Genomic DNA, 17751 nt, shown 5'->3' with positions numbered 1-17751 from the left:
CCCTATAATCCCAGAACTTTGGGAGCCCAAAGTTCACCCGAGGTCAGGAGTTTGAGACCAGCCTGGCCAACATGGTGAAACCCCATCTCTACTAAAAATGCAAAAATTAGCAGGGTATGGTGGCAGGTGCCTGTAATCCCTGCTACTCGGGAGGCTGAAGCAGGAGAATCGCTTGAACCTGGGAGGCGGAGGTTGCAGTGAGCTGAGTTCATGCCACTATACTCCAGCCTGGGCGACAGAGTGAGACTCCACCTCAAAAAAAAAAAAAGAAAGACAGAAAAGAAAAAAGAAAAAAGAATGCCCAGTGCTCAGTTGAGGATCCTACATCGGCCCAGAGATTTATCCACAGAGAGACAAGGGCAGAAAGGATAAGTGGGTGGACATGTTTGCTGTGGTCTAATTGCTCTAAGACAAATGAGAACCATAGAAAGAACTAGGTACCTCACCACAAGATGCAAACATCAGCCAGGAAGGACCCAGGTGCCTCCTTTGCCATCCTCCATCCTCCTGGGCAGCCTCTCCCTGCATGGACCAGCTGGCCTGGTGTGTGTCTCCACGGCGCTGAACCTGGATATTTGCTGGCTGAATGAATGAACTCAGGGGCTACGGGAAGAGGACAATGTTCAGGCCAACACTAGGGACATGAACTTAAGTGAGACAATGAGGCCAGAAAGTGTAAAGTGTTTTCCATCACTTGGTCGGATCTTTCTTTCTCCTTGAAGAAGCCCTACGAAGAAAGCCCTGGAGGAGATGTTAATGGCGCCTTTCACCACGGAAAGGTCAACCCACATGTGTTCATTGAGTGACTCTGTGGGCCAGCCCTTCGCTCGGCTCTGTCGATGATTGCGAGACAGGCAAACCCATGGGGTACTCTTGGTAAGTAGGCTGGAATCAAAACACATGATACAACTTAGTGAGCATTCCAAAGCAGCGTGTCATTGTATAGAAATGTTCCGAAAAGGTTTAGAGGCGGAGCGTGCCGGGAGGCCAGGCGAGGCTTCACGGTGGCAATGGAAGTGAAGTGGTGATGGGAAACGCTTGGAAGGCAGGGAGGAGAAGGTGGGGCCTTCTAAGCTTGGAGAAGATAGGGGAAGGCCAGGTGTGGTGACAGATCCCAAGGCCGGTGTAGCAGTGAAGAAATGTGTCACTGTCCCCTTGGCTCAGGCCCAGCCACCGAGTCCTGGGACGTGATCTTTACATCGCCTGGTTCTCTGGTTGATGCATCTTTTCCTCTGATCACTGCCCTTCCTCCTGGGGCCTTTTTGAAATCTGACTCAGATTCCGAGCACACGTTTCAGCATTTCTGGATGCAATTTGGTATGATAGCGAAAAATCAAAGGGTATTTGCTATCACTTGAAAGTCTGTTTCTCTCCCTCTTCCTCTGAGCACCTGACCCCACAATCATCACTGGCTTTGAAATAATAGACCCATCATAATTATGAGAATTAGTCTGGAAGCTTCTGCTTTATTTGCCTAACTGAGGTTATTAAGGCCGTTTTTAGAGGTGGAAAGGGCGCCCAGGATCATCTCGGCTGAGATGACAAAGTCAGAGAGATGCCTGCGGGGTAGGGGCCAGCCAGGTAGTGAGGGTGGGGAAGGGGCCCCGTGGGGAGGACGCAGCCACTGCCCAGCCCATCAGCCCTTGCTCCTTGGGCCCATTGGCTCAGCGTTGGGAGATAACACAGTTTCTCAGGAGAAGCTGGAAATGCTGTCTGTGTGTGAGTGAAATGTCCCAGATTTGTAAATGTTAAAAACAAACTTATAGCCCGGGTGACGTAGTGAAATCCTGTCTCTACAAAAAATTTACGAAATTAGCTGGGGGTGGCGGTGCACACCTGGAGTCCCAGCTACTTGGGAGGCTGAGACGGGAGGATCATTGGAGCCCAGGAAATCGAGGCTGCAATGAGCCATGCTCACACCACTGCACTCCAGCCTGGGCAACAGAGCAAGATCCTGTCTCAAAAAAATAATAAATACATACATACATACAACAACAACAAAAATTTAGCACATGAAAACTCTGTGTGATTGAACCTTTGCAATCTCAGTTAGAGTCTTCTGCTCCCATCCCATGATTTGGGAGTGCAAACGGAAGCCCCAAAATAGGAAAGGACTGGGGCGAGGTCATTAACATGGTGGGCACAGCGTGTCCCTACCCCCTCCTTTGCCAGGTCCACTGAGTTATCTACAGAGGTCAGTCTAGCACCTCCCATGAGCCTGCTGCCTGAACTATCTCCTTCTTTCCAGAAACTTCTGCATGCCAGTGAACAAAGCAGCCTCTCTGTGGCTTTGAACCCAGGGTGCAGAAGCCTGATCCAGTCAATGCTCCAAGCACGGTCCAGCCATCACCCCGCAGCTGGCCCTGTCACCTCCTATTGCAGGCGAAGGGGCAGCAGCAACCTGGCAGCCCTGGGCAGCTGGCAGGAAGGGCCAAGCACTTACGAAAGGTGGCTTCAGTATTCTTATAGGGTATTAAAGGAATAGAGCGAGAGTTAATGCAAAACTCCTTCTTTGACTTAATTTATTATAATATATGTGGCTAAAATGTAGATCACAGTGCTGGGTTGGATCTCCGTTTTGATTCCCCAAATTGCAATCATGATAGGTGGATTATAACCGTGCTCTAACACGTAGATGAGGAAATGTATTCCTGTGCAATTTTCCCCGAAGGAGAAGTCAGAGGATAAGGGGCAGGAGTTTTGAATAACCTTGTAACATTTAGTTGTCTCTCTCGATTATAGGATAGAAATTAGCATCCCAGGATGATGTGTGCTGTGTACGCAGCACCGCTTTGAATATTAGTACAGAAGGGCTTCTGGGGGAATGGAGAAAGTGATTTTCCGTATGAAAAGAAAAGTCACTGGTATCGAACTGAGCAATGTGGTATCACCTTTTATTCAATAAGTGCCTAATAAGCACCTACTATGTGCTGGGCACCTAGCTAAAGGTTGGGGGTGCCACCGTAAACCAGACAGACCACAGATTTGCCATGGAAGTGAGCCTTGGCATTCAGTGTTGGGTGATGCCCGGAAAGGGGTGAACCAGGGCAGAGGGACGGGGGTGCAGAGATGGGGGAGCTATGGGAGAGCCTGGATTGCAGGCTGAGGGAATGGAACATCCCGGGATCAGCACCCAGATGGGAAAGCCAAGTTTGCTTCCTTGTTCTGGTGGTGCGCGCAGAGCATCTGTGTGGCAGGACACCCCCAAGAACATATGTCTGGACGGACTTTCTCCTCAGGCCCAGAGACTCAGCAGAAGTACCCAGGCAGAACGAATGGCCTGATGTGCCGCCCCGAGGCTTGGACTCTGCTGTCTCCACCAGCAACGGTTCAAGGCCAACACCTGCCCAGCCTACCGCATCCCAAGGTTCTATTGGCCCAAATCATACCACCTGCCTCCCCCAGCCCAACTCTGGGGTGGGGCTCCCAAGAGCCACCAGCCTTGCTGCAAAATAGAATTGAATTTCCGAGTGGATGTTGAGCCCTGGCCGAGGCACGTGTGGACAGGGAAGGGCCCTGTGGCAGGAGGGATTGGAAGCTTTGCACAGCACCTTGGGGCAGGTGAGGCTGGGAAGACCAAGCGGACTTCTCCTTGCCCTCCACGGGGTCGTGCTCTGGCAGTGGGAGCCCTGCACTCTTTCAAGGACAGCCTGGAGGAGCTGCAGTCTGCAGCCACAGGAGGAGGGGGATGGACTGATGGAGGACAAGGGAATGGAGCCCTGGGCTATCAGACACCAGATTCCCCACATCCAGCCTTCCTTCCTGGAGAGAGCCTGCGGCAACCTGTCCACTCACAGACACAGGCCGCCTGGACCCACTGCCGGGCCCCACACCCTGGAAGGGCAGGTCAGAGGTGACTAGTTATGCACTTAAAAAGAAAAAACAGACTCCTTAGATTGCATGATCGTGGAAGGTTGCCCAGCCCTCCCCAACACCATTCATTCATTCATTCATTCATTCATTCATTCATTCATTCGGTCAGTCACCAGTATTTATTGAACACACTCTACCAGGAGGCTCTAGGGACACAAGAGTGAGAAAAACAGACCCCATCCCAGCCTTCAAAGAGGCGGCAGTTTGGTGGCAGAGACAGATATTAATCACACATATACACTCAGTGCAAACTCTGAGAAATGTTCTGAAGGTTAAATTCTGGGGTGATTGGGCAGACCTGACTTAGTCTGGAAGGTGAGAGCAAATGACATTGGAGCTGAACCCTCAAGCATGAGTGGGATTAACCAGGCAAGATGCAGGTGGTGGGCCTGGGGCTAGTGTTTGGGGTTTACATTTCAGGAACAGGGAACAGTATGTGTTGAGATTCTGAGGTCTGACAGAGAGAGAAATTTCTGGCCCAGTGGGCCAGTAGGGCCAGCTCTGGGATTTTTAAGGCATTTCGGGATGAGAGGAAACATTTCTCAAATCACATTGCAGTCCCAAGATCCTGAAGCTCTGAAGTTCTTTTTCAATATCAGGGCGTGTGTTCCTGGGGTAGGGCATGAGCCAGCCAGGGGGCCTCCCGGGTGCAAACCCCCAGCGTGTAAGACTGAAGGGCCCTGGGACCTGTGTAGTTGTGGATGAATGGGGCACTCTTTGGAGATGTTGAGAGACCAATGGGATGCTGAGGCCTGAGCTTCTCTCTGCTGCCTGCTTCTTTCTTCCTGTCATCCCAATGCCCACACACCCCCAGGTCTTCATCCTCTCCACTCCTTCACCTACTGCCCTCAAAGGGATGTTTGGAGGATAGTGCCAACTAGGCTCTAATTTCTGGGTTAGGCAATGTGGGAGCAAGTGAAGATGTGTTATGTCCACATGGAGTTCCTACTCAGGGCTGAGTGGTGCTTGGCACTAGGAAACCTTCTTGATCATACAGGGGGAGGGGCTGACCATTTTGGGGGATCCTGTGGTAACTCCATGACATGGATCACCACCTGCTGGTTTGCTGTTTTATGCGGGTTTACCTTTTTTATATTTTAGACCTTGTAGATGGTGGGGTTGGGAGGCTACCCACTGGGACTCTGCTGGATGACCTTTTGTCCACAGGATCTCGTTCGAGATTGCACAGTAGGAGGCCTAATTCCCATGTCATAGGCAGTGTTTGGAGGCTGGGCAAAGGTAGGAGACATTTACAAACACACAACTCAGAAGTGGCCACACCGGATGGATCCCAGAGTCAGCCATTGCCAGGCCAGTGGCTTTCCCGCTCTGCCATGCGGGGTTTAAAGTACATGCAGCTTTGGAAGCCCACTGTCTCGTGAAGCACTCAGACCCTCTGTGACAGGCACCACTCTCCGGTGATCCAACTTTACCAACAAGGAAATGAAAGCTCATGAAGCTTTGGCGCTTTGCTCAGGACCACAGAGCCAGTGCTAGCAGAGTTTAGACTCAGACTTGGCTCCTGGAGTTCCTTGGTGTTTTGAGGTGCTGGAATGCCCAGGCAAGCCTGTTCAGGCAGCATTAAAAGTGACCCGTGTGTCTCCCTGTGTTGAGGAGGATTGGGCCATCTCTACACATGTCTGGGGGCTGTGGGGACACTTTGCTTAGCTACCTGCTGCTCCCCTTCCCCAAAAAGCAGAGGCTGCTATTCTTCCTGCTTCTTCCGGGGGGCTTGTTGGAGGACACACTCATCTTGGGATCCTTGTCTCTGGTCCGAATTTCTTCGTACTAGTCTATGGGATTCCCAGACTTCGGGAAGTTCCCATTGAGAATTTGCCAGACTTGATATTTTCGTCTGTGATCACAAGAAGAACAAGCAAACTTGACCTTCCTCCTGGAAGCTGCTACCCAGGAGGCTAGTCCTGGAGCTAGGTCAGTTCATTTATTCATGCATGCATTGGCTGGACACCAGTCACGTGCAAGGTATGGAGGAGGAGGAACCTCAGCCCTTGTCCTTTGCACTTTACAGGCTAGAAGGAAAGCTGGTGTCAAAGAAGAACAAAATTCAAGCTCTGTATCTAGGCAGAGAAGCCAGTTGGGGGCCACTTGAGATGGGACCAGGCGCTAACCGCGGTGATAACTGGGAGTGATGTGGCCTGACTTATAATCAAGAAAGGTCACCCATGTGGATATATCAGAGGAAAACAAAGTTGCCTCTCAGGACCTACCAGGAATAAATTCACACTCCTCTCAGTCTCTACAAGGGGAAGCACAGTGAAAACTTAGCTAAAAGTGTCACAGTTGTATTGGGTAAAGTACACTGCCCTTCAAGCAGCCTGGGACACCTGCCAGGGACACGAACACTGGACCGGGAGGGCCATTCGCAGGGCAGCGCCCGGGGCTTCTGTTGGTCTGCAGGTACCAAGACAATGGACAGTGGAGTGGCCTCAGCTGTCTCCTTGGCTCCTCTGCCCTGTGGCCTGAGCCAAGGCTGAAGGTTTTGTCCTTTGGAATTCCACCAGCTGGGAACAGGTCTCCAGAAAGATCCATGTGCCTGTGCCTGATCGGCAGAACTGGAAATATATATATTATATGTATAGCTAATTTTCATCTCAACTGAAGTATTTATTACTACAAGATATTGAAGGGTTCAGCATTTATTCAAAAAAAATTTTTTAATTGATCCAAGGATTGTGTTCATCTGATATGTTCTCAAACGAAAAGGGCTAGATAAGTCAGTGCAGCTCAAAAATGGCAGTAACTTCAGAGCTGGCAATTGACACTTGTTTTCTGCCACTGTTTACTCTTCAATAAAAAATGCATATTTACCATAGCAACCTCCTGATCACGTGGAGCCCTATCCTACATGCGACCCTCTAAAACAGAATAGCTTCTTAAAGGAACACACACATCCTAATCGGCATGCTTTTCAGATGCAAAAACGTGTTCTTTCTAAGGAAGCCCTCTTTCCTGGGATTTAGTGCTAATAAACACGTCATCCTTGTAGAAATCATTTTGGTCCCCTGTCTTAAATTTTGAGATGTTCGTTCTGGAAATCCAAATAAAATTATTCTTGGAGGGGCTTTTGATTATCTTAAGGATTTGTTGATTATTTATTTTAATATGGTTCTAAATATATATGTGTGTGTTTATACATGCACATATGTATATATATTTTAAACCGCAGCCATTAGTATCATCTGGAAGGGAGTTTGGTGCAGATTCTAACGACCTGCCGCTTCATCTGTGATTAAAGATTGTCATCTATGCGAAGCTCAGTTGCAGCCTGAATTGTTTTTCGCTGTTAACTTGGGAGGATTGCCTGGGATTTTAGAGCTTTGGAGGAGCTGCCCCAACCTGGACTTTTCAGGGAAGGAACATGTCCCCTCATGCTGGCACTTTGTATGTGTCTGATTCCATAGCTTGGAGCTGGCTTGGGGTTGGTGGTGGGGGGAGTGGGGGACAGCCAGGGACACAAACACTGAAAGCTGCTACCCAGGAGGCTAGTCCTGGAGCTAAAACCACAGGTCTGCCCCTTCCCCATACCATCTTTACATATGACACGTTGTTCTGGCAATATTCATGTTGAAAGCCACTATTAATTGGAGCATAACCTCCATCAGGCACCATGCTAAGTGATTTATATATCTTAGTCTCTACAGTCCTTTGAGACGTGAATTCATGTGACTATTCCTGTTTTGCAGATAAGGAAACCAAGCCTCAGAGAGGTTATGTAATTTGCCCAGGATTACATGCCTAAGACCTGGGGAACTTGGTTTTGACCTGAAGGCTTTTGGACTGCGAAACCTCTCCGCTTACTCTGTCTTCTGAACCTGTCTGTCAGATTTAGCTCTGGAAGGACAAGTGGGGACAAGATGGAGAAGCCTTTGGAGATAGGGACAGTGACAGTGGCTTCCCTCTCAGAATGCTTCCTCCAGAGATTCCTGGGTACTCTCAGTTTCAGCGGAGATTTGTGGAACTCTTTTCAGACTCTGATCTTTTTTTTTTTTTTTTTTTAATGCCCGCACCTGGCAGTCAGGCACCCTTCCCTTGTGCTGGGCTGAAGTCAGGGCTGGAGTGCCAAGGGTCTCTGGATGCCACAGCCCCAGGGAGAGGTGATGTGGCTGTGTGACCACAGGTGTGGTCAGTGCCTCTCTGAGGGACCACTGTAGGCTAAGGAGGCATCCCAACTGGGCCTGGTGGATTTTTAAAGTTTCTTTCAATATGAGAAACAAGAACGTATTTGTGAGTCTGTTACGCTTAGTGGCTTTGGGGCAAAATTCGGTTGTGAAGTGAGGCTGTGTTCTCCGTGGTACAGAGGCATTGTGACATGCACTCCACCGAGGGGCATTGCCCCCGCCCCATGCCCTGGCCAGCCAATCCGACGGCAGCATGCACACAAGCCATTTCATAATTATCCATCACAAATGCCTCCATGCCGCCCTAATAGATTATTTAAAATGGTGTGTGTGTCTCTCGTGCAACCTCAAGTCAGCCCCAAACTGTACATGCGTACAGGCTGGGAGAGGTAATTGTTTATCATGTATCTCTTTGTTGCAGACACTTTTATAAAAGAGTATGTATTATGTATGGTGTGACCTTCAAATGTCAGGAATGTGTTGTGCAATAAACTGTCAATATTTGTGGTTATAAGGTACTAGATGACTTTTACAATAATTGGAACGGCTATATTAAAAGCTTGGATCACTTGGCTGGTTAAAGAGAAAGACACAGGCCAGCGTTCATCAGGGACTTGCCTTCTGCCAACTATTAAATGAAAGATATTGCAAGGTGCTCAAGATGTCGTCTTTGTTTAAAAGAGAATATGGCAAGACACGTCTCTAGGGGAGGCGTTATCTCCAAATCATCCCTGCTCCTTTCAATGTGCTCAATTCCCAGGAGAAAACTCAACTCCACAAGTTATAGCGACTGACCAAATGCATTTTAAAAAAGATCGGTCCAGCTTGTTCCTGGTGTCATTTAGGTGAGAATTCCTGGAGTCAGATCTTCCATCTTCTCCCCTCCCCCGCCCCCACCCAAACAGGAGGGGCTGTAAATTATCTTAAGAGGATCTTAAAAGCTATAGTGTTTTTTTTTTCTTTCTTGAGAAAATAAATTACATAGACATCTTTTGGGAATTTATGCTTTACTGAAAGTAGAGGCTTATACTATAATTTTCTTCATTTTTTGTTTAAAGAAAGGAGTACTTAATTTAAATTAAAAAAAACAAAGGCATAACACATATTTTATTATAATTATAATAGTAACTGGATCATAGATTACATTAAACATATCTGTTTCACTATGCTCTTCTATGGGTGAATATCTCTTTATGCTTATGTGAAGTCGTTTCTCCTTATGATAGTCAGATCTTCGTTTTTAACCAGGAATTGAGTAAATGAAACGGGGAAAGGGGCCTCACACTTTTGTTTTCTAAGGAGCTCACTTGTGGCCTTGCTGATTATAATTGTGTGTTTGTGGTTCCTTCCACCTGGATGGAGGGAGAACTGGGTGACACCCTGAGGCCCCTTCCTCCAGGAAGCCTCTCTGAACATCCCCAGGTCTCCCCACACTGCAGTCATCCAACTCCAGCCCCTGCATGCGCTGAGCACTCTGGAGCACTTCCGATGTTTTGACGGTGCCCTGGACTATTTCTCTCCTCCAGCTGCTCAAATAGCTTCCCTCTCATAGTCAGGAACTGGTCTTAATATCTGAATTCCAACTTGCTTGCCTTCCCTGGTGCTTTTATTTGTTGAAAAACGTATTTATAAAGCACCTGTTATGAGCTGAGGACCTCCCGCATCCTGGAGATGTCACAGGAAGCCATAGTGCCTGGTCCCTGTTCTCCTGGAGCTGATATTCTAGGAAGGGGACACGCAGTGAGCAGTTTAATACACAGGTCAGCTAACTGTCTGCAAAGGGCGACGTGGACTGTGACATGGGCTGAGAACTGGGGGTTGGGAGATTCCTTCCAACAGTGCTATCAGAGACAATCTCTCTCAGAGAGGTGACTTTTACATAAAACTCTGAAGAGAATTCTAGGGAAAAAGAATTCCAGGGGGAGGGGAAGCAGGAGCAAAGCCTTACTGGAGAAGGGGACCTAGCCTCGGAGAACAGAAATTTGGGAACCAGCCTTGGAGGAGAACAGAAAGGTGAGGGCTGGAGTGCAGTTGGGGGGTTGGGATGAGGTTAGAGCAGTAGAGAGGCCACCTGGACATCTTGAGACAGAGCTGGAGGTTATTCTAAAAAGCAATGAAATGAGTAGCTGGTCCCTGCCCTGCCCACAACCAGAGGCTGTTCCTAGGAGACAGCAGCGGCCTGGCCTGACTCTTTCAGACTCATTCTCCTACCTGGGTCTTCTCACCAAGGCCAGGTTCTTAGGTGACCCTGCTCAGCACTGATCCACACTAATGGTCTCTGGGGTGGGCTCCAGCCCACTGTCCCTGTCCCAGAGAGAAGAGACAGGTGTGCAGAGCCCAGAGAGACATGTCACACCTGATGGCTTGTCCCAGGTCGATTCTGTGAATCAAACCCTGCCTGCTGCATCCAGGGTTGCAGTCTCTAGCCTGGGGACTGAGAGCACCTGCCCACGGCCAGCCCATAGCCACCCCTTGGGGCCTTGGCAAGATGTGGCGGTCTGCGGATGACAGGGGATGTTGTCACAGCAGCATCACATGGTGCCAGAGGGCAGAGACCCCATGGGTGGCCCAATCCCCAGCAGGGAGTTTCACAGACTCCACCGAAATTAAGAACGGGCTCAGGGCTTGAGAAAACCAGAAACACATTTGGCCCACAGTTCTTGATCTTGAAGCCTTGGTATATTTTAAGGAAAATGTAATCCATGTGTTTCTGATTCATTTTCGCTTAACTCATCAAAATGTTGCCTTAGAGAAGGTATTTGAAATCCTAGTGTCTTATATATTTCCCTTGTTCTTTTTTTGAGACGGATTCTCACTCTGTCACCCAGGCTGGAGTGCAGTGGTGTGAACTCGGCTCACTGCAAACTCCGCCTCCCGGGTTCACGCCATTCTCCTACCCCAGCCTCCAGAGTAGCTGGGACTACAGGCGCCCGCCACCACACCCAGCTAATTTTTGTATTTTTAGTAGAGACGGGGTTTCACCATATTGGCCAGGCTGGTCTCGAACTCCTGACCTTGTGATCTGCCTGCCTCAGCCTCCTAAAGTGCTAGGATTACAGGTATGAGCCACCATACTGAGCCTCCCAGTTTTTTTTGTTTTGTTTTGTTTTTTAAGAAATTAGCCTTTTGACGACCTGATTCCCCAGTTCCAGAAATCCTCTCTTGCCACCAGCAAATGAAGCTCTGCCCAGTTTTGAGTTTGGGTAGAGGGTGAGACATGGCAACATGGAAAACATGCCACCCCTCTGTCTCACGTGTCCCAGGGCTTGCCAGTGAGGTCCAATCCCGACCCCGTGCGCAATAACCCAAGAGCAAGCTGCCTTTTGCCTCCTCACAAGTGGACATTGTTTTCTAAAATAGCTCTTTATTTAAACAAATACGTTCACCAATCCATAAGAATACTTAACTGTTTAACATGACTATATTTGGCCATCATAAAGTTGAGGACTCTGATGCAACCAGAGACACCAAATTGATACTGACCCGAGGCATGCGTTATGTCTTCCAAGAGTTAGGTAGAATTGTTTACAGTAATGTTACAATTTTCACGCATACCATTAATTTAAAATAATTTAAAAAATTGAAGGGCCAGCCATGATTGCTTTATTTGAGTCTATGAAGTTTTCAAAATAAGGGAAGTGGTAAGCTTTTATGAGTAGCCTTACATTCCTTTGGACGTTCCCCAAGGTGTTGGTATTGTCTTGCTCCTGAAAAGATCTTCAAGCCCTGGTACACGTGGGCAAGGATGTTAAGAAAGGTGTGACTTTTTGTTGTTGTTGTCCCGCTGAACTGCTTCTTCAACCCTTAGACTCCACAAATGTTTTTTTTTCCTTCATTAATGAAGTGAGAACTGCGATTTTGAGACGTTCTTTGCACAAGGTACACTTGCAGAGTTAACTGACAACTCATCTGGGAAAATGTATTTACTGTTATACTAGAAGCTCCATAGAAATGAAAATATCATGGCATTTTATGCCATAAACGTAGTAAGCGCCAAGTTGTTCACAGAGTTAGTTACCTTACCCATGCGTGGTTGCTGGGGTAACTCTCCAGTCATGGCTTAGACCTCACCATCACCACCATCATTGCCAACAGCATCATCGTTATAATTTTTTTTTTAATGGAAGTCTTTCTAAAATGTACTTCTGGGCATCTGAAGGGTAAGACTGCCAGCGAGTTGGGATGAAGTGAGAACCAAGAATCCATGTGCAATATAAGAAGAAGCCACTTTTTCCTTTCTCTTTGTCCTCTCACTCTGCCTCTTTTGGTCAGAGATAGAGATCTCTGGCTTCTCCCTCTCATTCTGTGAGTTAATTGGACTCCCTGGAAGACTGGATATAAACCTGGAAGACTTCACCAGTAGAGGATTGACTCTTCTTAGTCAATTTCTGACCTTTTCTCATAATGGCTACCCCCAAAATCTCCATGGCTTAATGTAACCAAGATTTATTTCTCATTCATACAAAGTGTGATGTGGGTCGGCTGTCATTCATCTGGTGACTCAGTGACCCAGGTGCCCTCTATTTTGTGATTCTGTCGCCTCAATCCTTCCATTGCAAGGTCACTGTGGCCCAGAAGGAGGGGCAGAGGAGGTGCAGGCACACTCTCTCTTCATTTCCTTCATCTGTTAGCCAAAACTGACCACCTGTCGTCAGCTTAGTGTAAGAGAAGTTGGGATACGTAGGGGTCCAGGGACTAGTTAGCAACCATTTGCTGTCCTTTTTACAGTCATTTCTTCTTGCCTCTTTAAGACCCAACTTCGTATCTTCTTTGGCTGTAGGGTGAGGTCAGCGGGGAGAATGAGAGGTCAAAAAAAAAAAAAAGGCAGTGGGCAGAGACAGCCTGGGATAGGCTTGGAACTCTTTCAGCATGGCGGGACCCAGAGGTCTAGTCCTTGAGGGTCAGTTGGGAACCAAGGGCGAGGGGAGGGGTGAAGGGACTTGCTTGGAACAGTTGGATATTAGGGACCTGGGAGGAAAAGATTTTGCCTCCTAACGCCTGAGTCAGCATTTTTGGAAAACAAGGCTGTTTTATTATACAAAGAAGTTCAGTGTTTAGAGAGAATCTAGGGGGATATCTGCCCTTCAAGTACAAAATCATTTTATAAAAAAGTTTTAATATCCCGAAGATATTATACATAAATAAGGTTAAATGTGTGTTGAGGCACCCATCCATTCAAATCATGTTTGTATACAGCAAGATAGCCAACCTCAGGGGCGGTTTCAGACAGCTGGTGACAGTGTTTTCTAAGTATTGGGGCTTTAACTTTTGAGAAGTTGTTTGTCTTTCTAAGCATCTGTTTCTTTGTCTAACTGGTACTGCCACTTTGTGGTCCAGTGGATGATGAGGATTCAAAAATGATCCCTGGCCATTTTGATCTCCCCAACTCCTTCAGGCCACACCCCCTCCTCTGAATACTTAGGAAAAGCATGCATCTTCATGTCACCTTGATCGAGGCCAACCTTGCCGTAGACTCGGAGGATAAGAACAAGCAAATGGGCATGTAGACAACATTGCTGACCTTGAGAAGACAAAATTAGGAAGGCCTGTTGCGTGATGTCTCCTTGTTCCTGGTAATATACCTTTAAAAAACTTGGATCCACCTCCTTTTTCTTTAGCAAGTCACTTTCAGCTTGTAGGCATGGGCAGAGGAGAAAGCTGGCAGAGCTTTTGATGCCTATTTCAACGCATTTGCCCTTGGCTACAGTCTAGGAGGGTTGCAAATATGGCCTGTGTCTGTCTGGAATATTATTTGTTGTACCCCTGCAAGGCACCCACTTCTGAAGAAATAATCCCATATTATTCAGTGGGGTCAAGAAAATAAACAGGGGTCACAGGAGCTGTTTCTCAGCTGTTTCTCCATCACGTGGGAGCCCAGAGCACACCCAGGCTGAGGGTGCGTTAGGAAAGAGAGGGCCTCCCCGCCTGCAGCCAAAGGTCCCCTCTAGGGACATCTCAGTCTCTAGGAGCTGGCAGGGGTCTGTCCTTTCACAGATGAGCAGGGAGGAACAGATGGCAGAGTTGAGGCTGACCTCTGTCCACATGTCTGCCTTCAGTCTACCCAGCACATTAGAGAAAGTGTCGGATAGGAGGGAAGGAAAAAAAAAAAATATCTCAAACCAATGCACGAAAGGTTTAACAAAGGATCACAGATGCAATATTTGTAATACCTCTCTCTCTTTTTTGTTTTTTGTTTTTGTTTTTGTTTTTGAGATGGAGTTTTGCTCTTGTCCCCCAGGCTGGAGTGCAGCAGTATGATCTCGGCTCACTTCATCCTCTGCCTCCCAGGTTCAAGCGATTCTTCTGCCTCAGCTTCCTGAGTACCTGGGATTACAGGCGCGCACCACCACGCCTGGCTAATTTTTGTATTTTTAGTAGAAACGGCGTTTTACCATGTTGGCCAGGCTGGTCTCAAACTCCTGACCTCAGATGATCCACCGGCCTCGGCCTCCAAAATTGCTGGAATTACAGATGTGAGCCACCATGCCCAGCCAATACCTCTGTCTTTCTACTGCCTGCTTCCTGGAGTGTCTGGGGAAGGGCTGGTCTGTCTGCAACATAAACCAGTGACTGCTTTCTCCACCTGACGGTATGGGGTGCCAGGCAAAGCGATGGGACTCCGTCCTGCAGTTTGCAGAGGGGCAGATGCCAGTGCTTTTATACTCGGGGTAGAGAAGGAATTCGAGAGCAGCCGCACCTTCCCCTCTGAACGACACTCTTGGGTTCTTGCTGGGGCTGGGCCGAGTTCAGCACACACATCCTCACTAGCACCCATCCTGGCACAGGCTGCAGCTCACACACAGTGCCCTGCGGGTGTCCCACCAGCACTCACCCCCCAGCCTTCACTGCGCTTGGCTTTCAGCCTCTCTGGACACTTCCTGGGACCACCCACAATTGCCCTTCATCTCCTCTCAGCATGATTTTCCAGAAGGATTAGTCTAAGCGTAAACGCCATAGGCCTTCTGGCCCTCCAAAAAAAAAAAAAAACCCTTTTCTTTGTGAAGTAAAAATTAGACTCTTAAATCTGCAAAGAAAACTGTTTATCTTACAAATTTATTCTTTTTATTGGGCCACACATATCCAAGATAGAAAGATAAAAGGAAAACAGATACAGGCCGTCACTTAGAGTGATGTATAATGAGGCAGGGCTCATCCTCATGTTCTGCAAAATGTTCACAGTGCAGAGCGGCCGTATTGCTATTTTTATCTGTAATGTGGCCTGGGCAAGTCCTTCCCAAAAGCTCTAGGAGAAATATGCCCTCCCTCATTTCTCCTGCAGTGTCTTCTTTTTTGTGATTTTTTTTTTTTTTGGAAGATTCAGGGGTACATGTGCAGGTGTGTGGCACGAGTATATTGCGTGATGCTGAGGTTTGAGCTTCTAATGATCTCGCTGTGCAAGTAGTAAGCACAGTGGTCAATAGGCAATTTTTCAACCTTGCCCCCCTCCCTACCTCCCCTGCCTTTGGAATCCCCAGTGTCCATATATATTTTTTGAGACAGGATCTTGCTGTGTCACCCAGGCTGGAATGCAGTGGCGTGATCCCGGCTCACTGCAGCCTTGACCTCCCAGGTTCAAGTGATTCTTGTGCCTCAGCCTCCCCAATAGCTGGGACTATAGGCATGCACCACCACACCCAGCTAATTTTTGTATTTTTAGTTTTGCCATGGTTTTGCCATGTTGCCCAGGCTGGTCTGGAACTCCTGATCTCAAGTGATCTGCCCACCTCAGCGTCCCAAAGTGCTGGGATTACAGGTGTGCACCACCACACCTGGCCTCCAGTGTCTATTGTCCCCACCTTTGTGTCCTTGGGTACCCAGTGCTTAGTTCCCCCTTGTAAGTGAGAACATGAGGACATTCTCCTGCAGCTTTATTCCATAGCGGTTCCTTGCTACTGCTCTCTGGCGGACTCCTCTGGAAGAAGCTTTAGGGAAGGTCCAGATCATGCCACAGGCGACTCTGCAGGAATTACACATTTTTTGTTTGTTTGTTGCCCAGGCTGGAGTATAGTGGTGCAATCTCAGCTCATCACAACCTCCCAAGCTCCCAGGCTCAAGCGATTCTCCTGCTTCAGCCTCCCGAGTAGCTGGGATTACAGACACGTACCACGACCACCTGGCTAGCTTTTGTCTATTTAGTAGGGACGGGGTTTCACCCTGTTGGCCAGGCTAGTCTTGAACTCCTGATCTCAAATGATCCACCTGTCTCAGCCTCCCAAAGTGTTGGAATTACAGACATGAGCCACCGTGCCCGGCCCAAGAATTACACTTCTGAAACCTGCCCCTGCCTACCTGCATCCTGAAGCCAACATCCAGGACACCTAAGTCCTGCTTATAATTCCAATCAACAGTGATTGGCCTCCTAACTTAAATTGGCTATCTCGACTATGTTGCCAGGAGCACTTGGGCAGAATTTTAATCAGGCTCATCATTGTTTGAAACTGACCTTCATGATCCCAGCAAAAGGGAAGCTGAGGGAGGCCGGGAGGGCAAATGCAGCATGCTCAGGGTTGGGGTGTGTGGGAGCGGGAGAGAGGTAGAAGGAGATGGCCTTCCCACTGTCTAAAGCTAGGGTGTGGTTGGCTGGAAATGACATCTGGTCATCACTCCCTCTGGCAGCAGCTCCTGGTAGACTCAACCTGCAGGACATAGAGCCACTGTGACTGTATGTAGAGCATTTGTCTGATGGTGACTTTGCAACACTCTCTTGTGCCTGTTTGCCCTGATCAATCAGCCGTCTCTGGGGGCCTTTCCACATTTATTTGGGCAACCACAATCTAGGGCTTGGTGGAGTGACTTTGAGTTCTAGATGTGGATGAGCCTAACTTCCTACTTGTGCAAAATTATAAGAAAAAAAGCTAGGTAATTATACCCTTTGAATAGCTCTCCAATGATGGTTAGAAGAGTTGGGGAGAATAAGATTGAAGTGAGATTTCCAATATAAATAACTTTGCCCAGGTGATGATACGGTCGTACACAATCCAACTGCAGAGAGAATGCTCCAAGCCAAGGGTTTCCACATTTGCTTAGAGTCAATACTCAAATAAGAATTAAATGTGTGAGACCTGGTGTAGTGGCTCATGCCTATAATCCTAGCTCTTTGGGAGGCTGAGATGGAAAGATTGCTTGAGGCCAGGAGTTCAAGACCAGCCTGGGCAACAAAGCAAGACCCTGTCTGTACAAAAAATAGAAACTTAACGAGGCATGGTGGCCTGCACCTGTAATCCCAGCTACTTGGGAAGCTGAAGCAGGAGGATCACTTGTGCCCAGGAGTTTGAGGTTGCAGTGAGCTATGATTGCGCCACTGCACTCCAGCCTGGGTGACAAAATGAGACGCTGTCTCAAAAAAAAAAAAAAAAAAAAAAAAAAAAGAATTGAATGTGTTGGCCTTCATCTTTCTCATGGTCTACAAGTCTGTCCCTTTTTTGGCTGTTAGCAGAGAACACCAGGAACAGACGTTGAGACGTAAAAAGAGTTTGCATTTTCCATTGCTTGGAAGGCACAGATCTTATTTATTAATCTCTGCAGAACTCGCAGATCTCATTACCCCAGAATGTTCCCTTGTTCTCCTCGTGGGATTTACCGTGAGGCCTAGAGGGTGGGCTGGAAGCTACGGTGAGGACCCCACTATCCTCAGGAGCTTAGATTCTGGGCCAGGCCTTCAGACTCCTGCTCTGCGGGGAGGTCCACGACTGTGGAAGAAAAGTGAGCCCAGAGAAGGTTCTCTTGCTTCTCCTCCTTG

At 48.0% G+C, this 17751-nt stretch overlaps 1 protein-coding gene across 12 annotated transcripts in view; it reads left to right on the top strand.

Annotated features, from left to right (window-relative positions):
- The window catches only part of ZNF536 (zinc finger protein 536), a 490140-nt gene that overhangs the window by 293233 nt on the left and 179156 nt on the right, over positions 1-17751 (top strand). The window lies entirely within an intron of this gene.

Source organism: Macaca thibetana, chromosome 19 (genome assembly GCF_024542745.1).
Source record: "Macaca thibetana thibetana isolate TM-01 chromosome 19, ASM2454274v1, whole genome shotgun sequence".
In the NCBI taxonomy this organism is placed as follows: domain Eukaryota; kingdom Metazoa; phylum Chordata; class Mammalia; order Primates; family Cercopithecidae; genus Macaca; species Macaca thibetana.
Note: the sequence above shows the minus strand (reverse complement) of the source record. Positions and strands in the feature narration are given on the sequence as shown.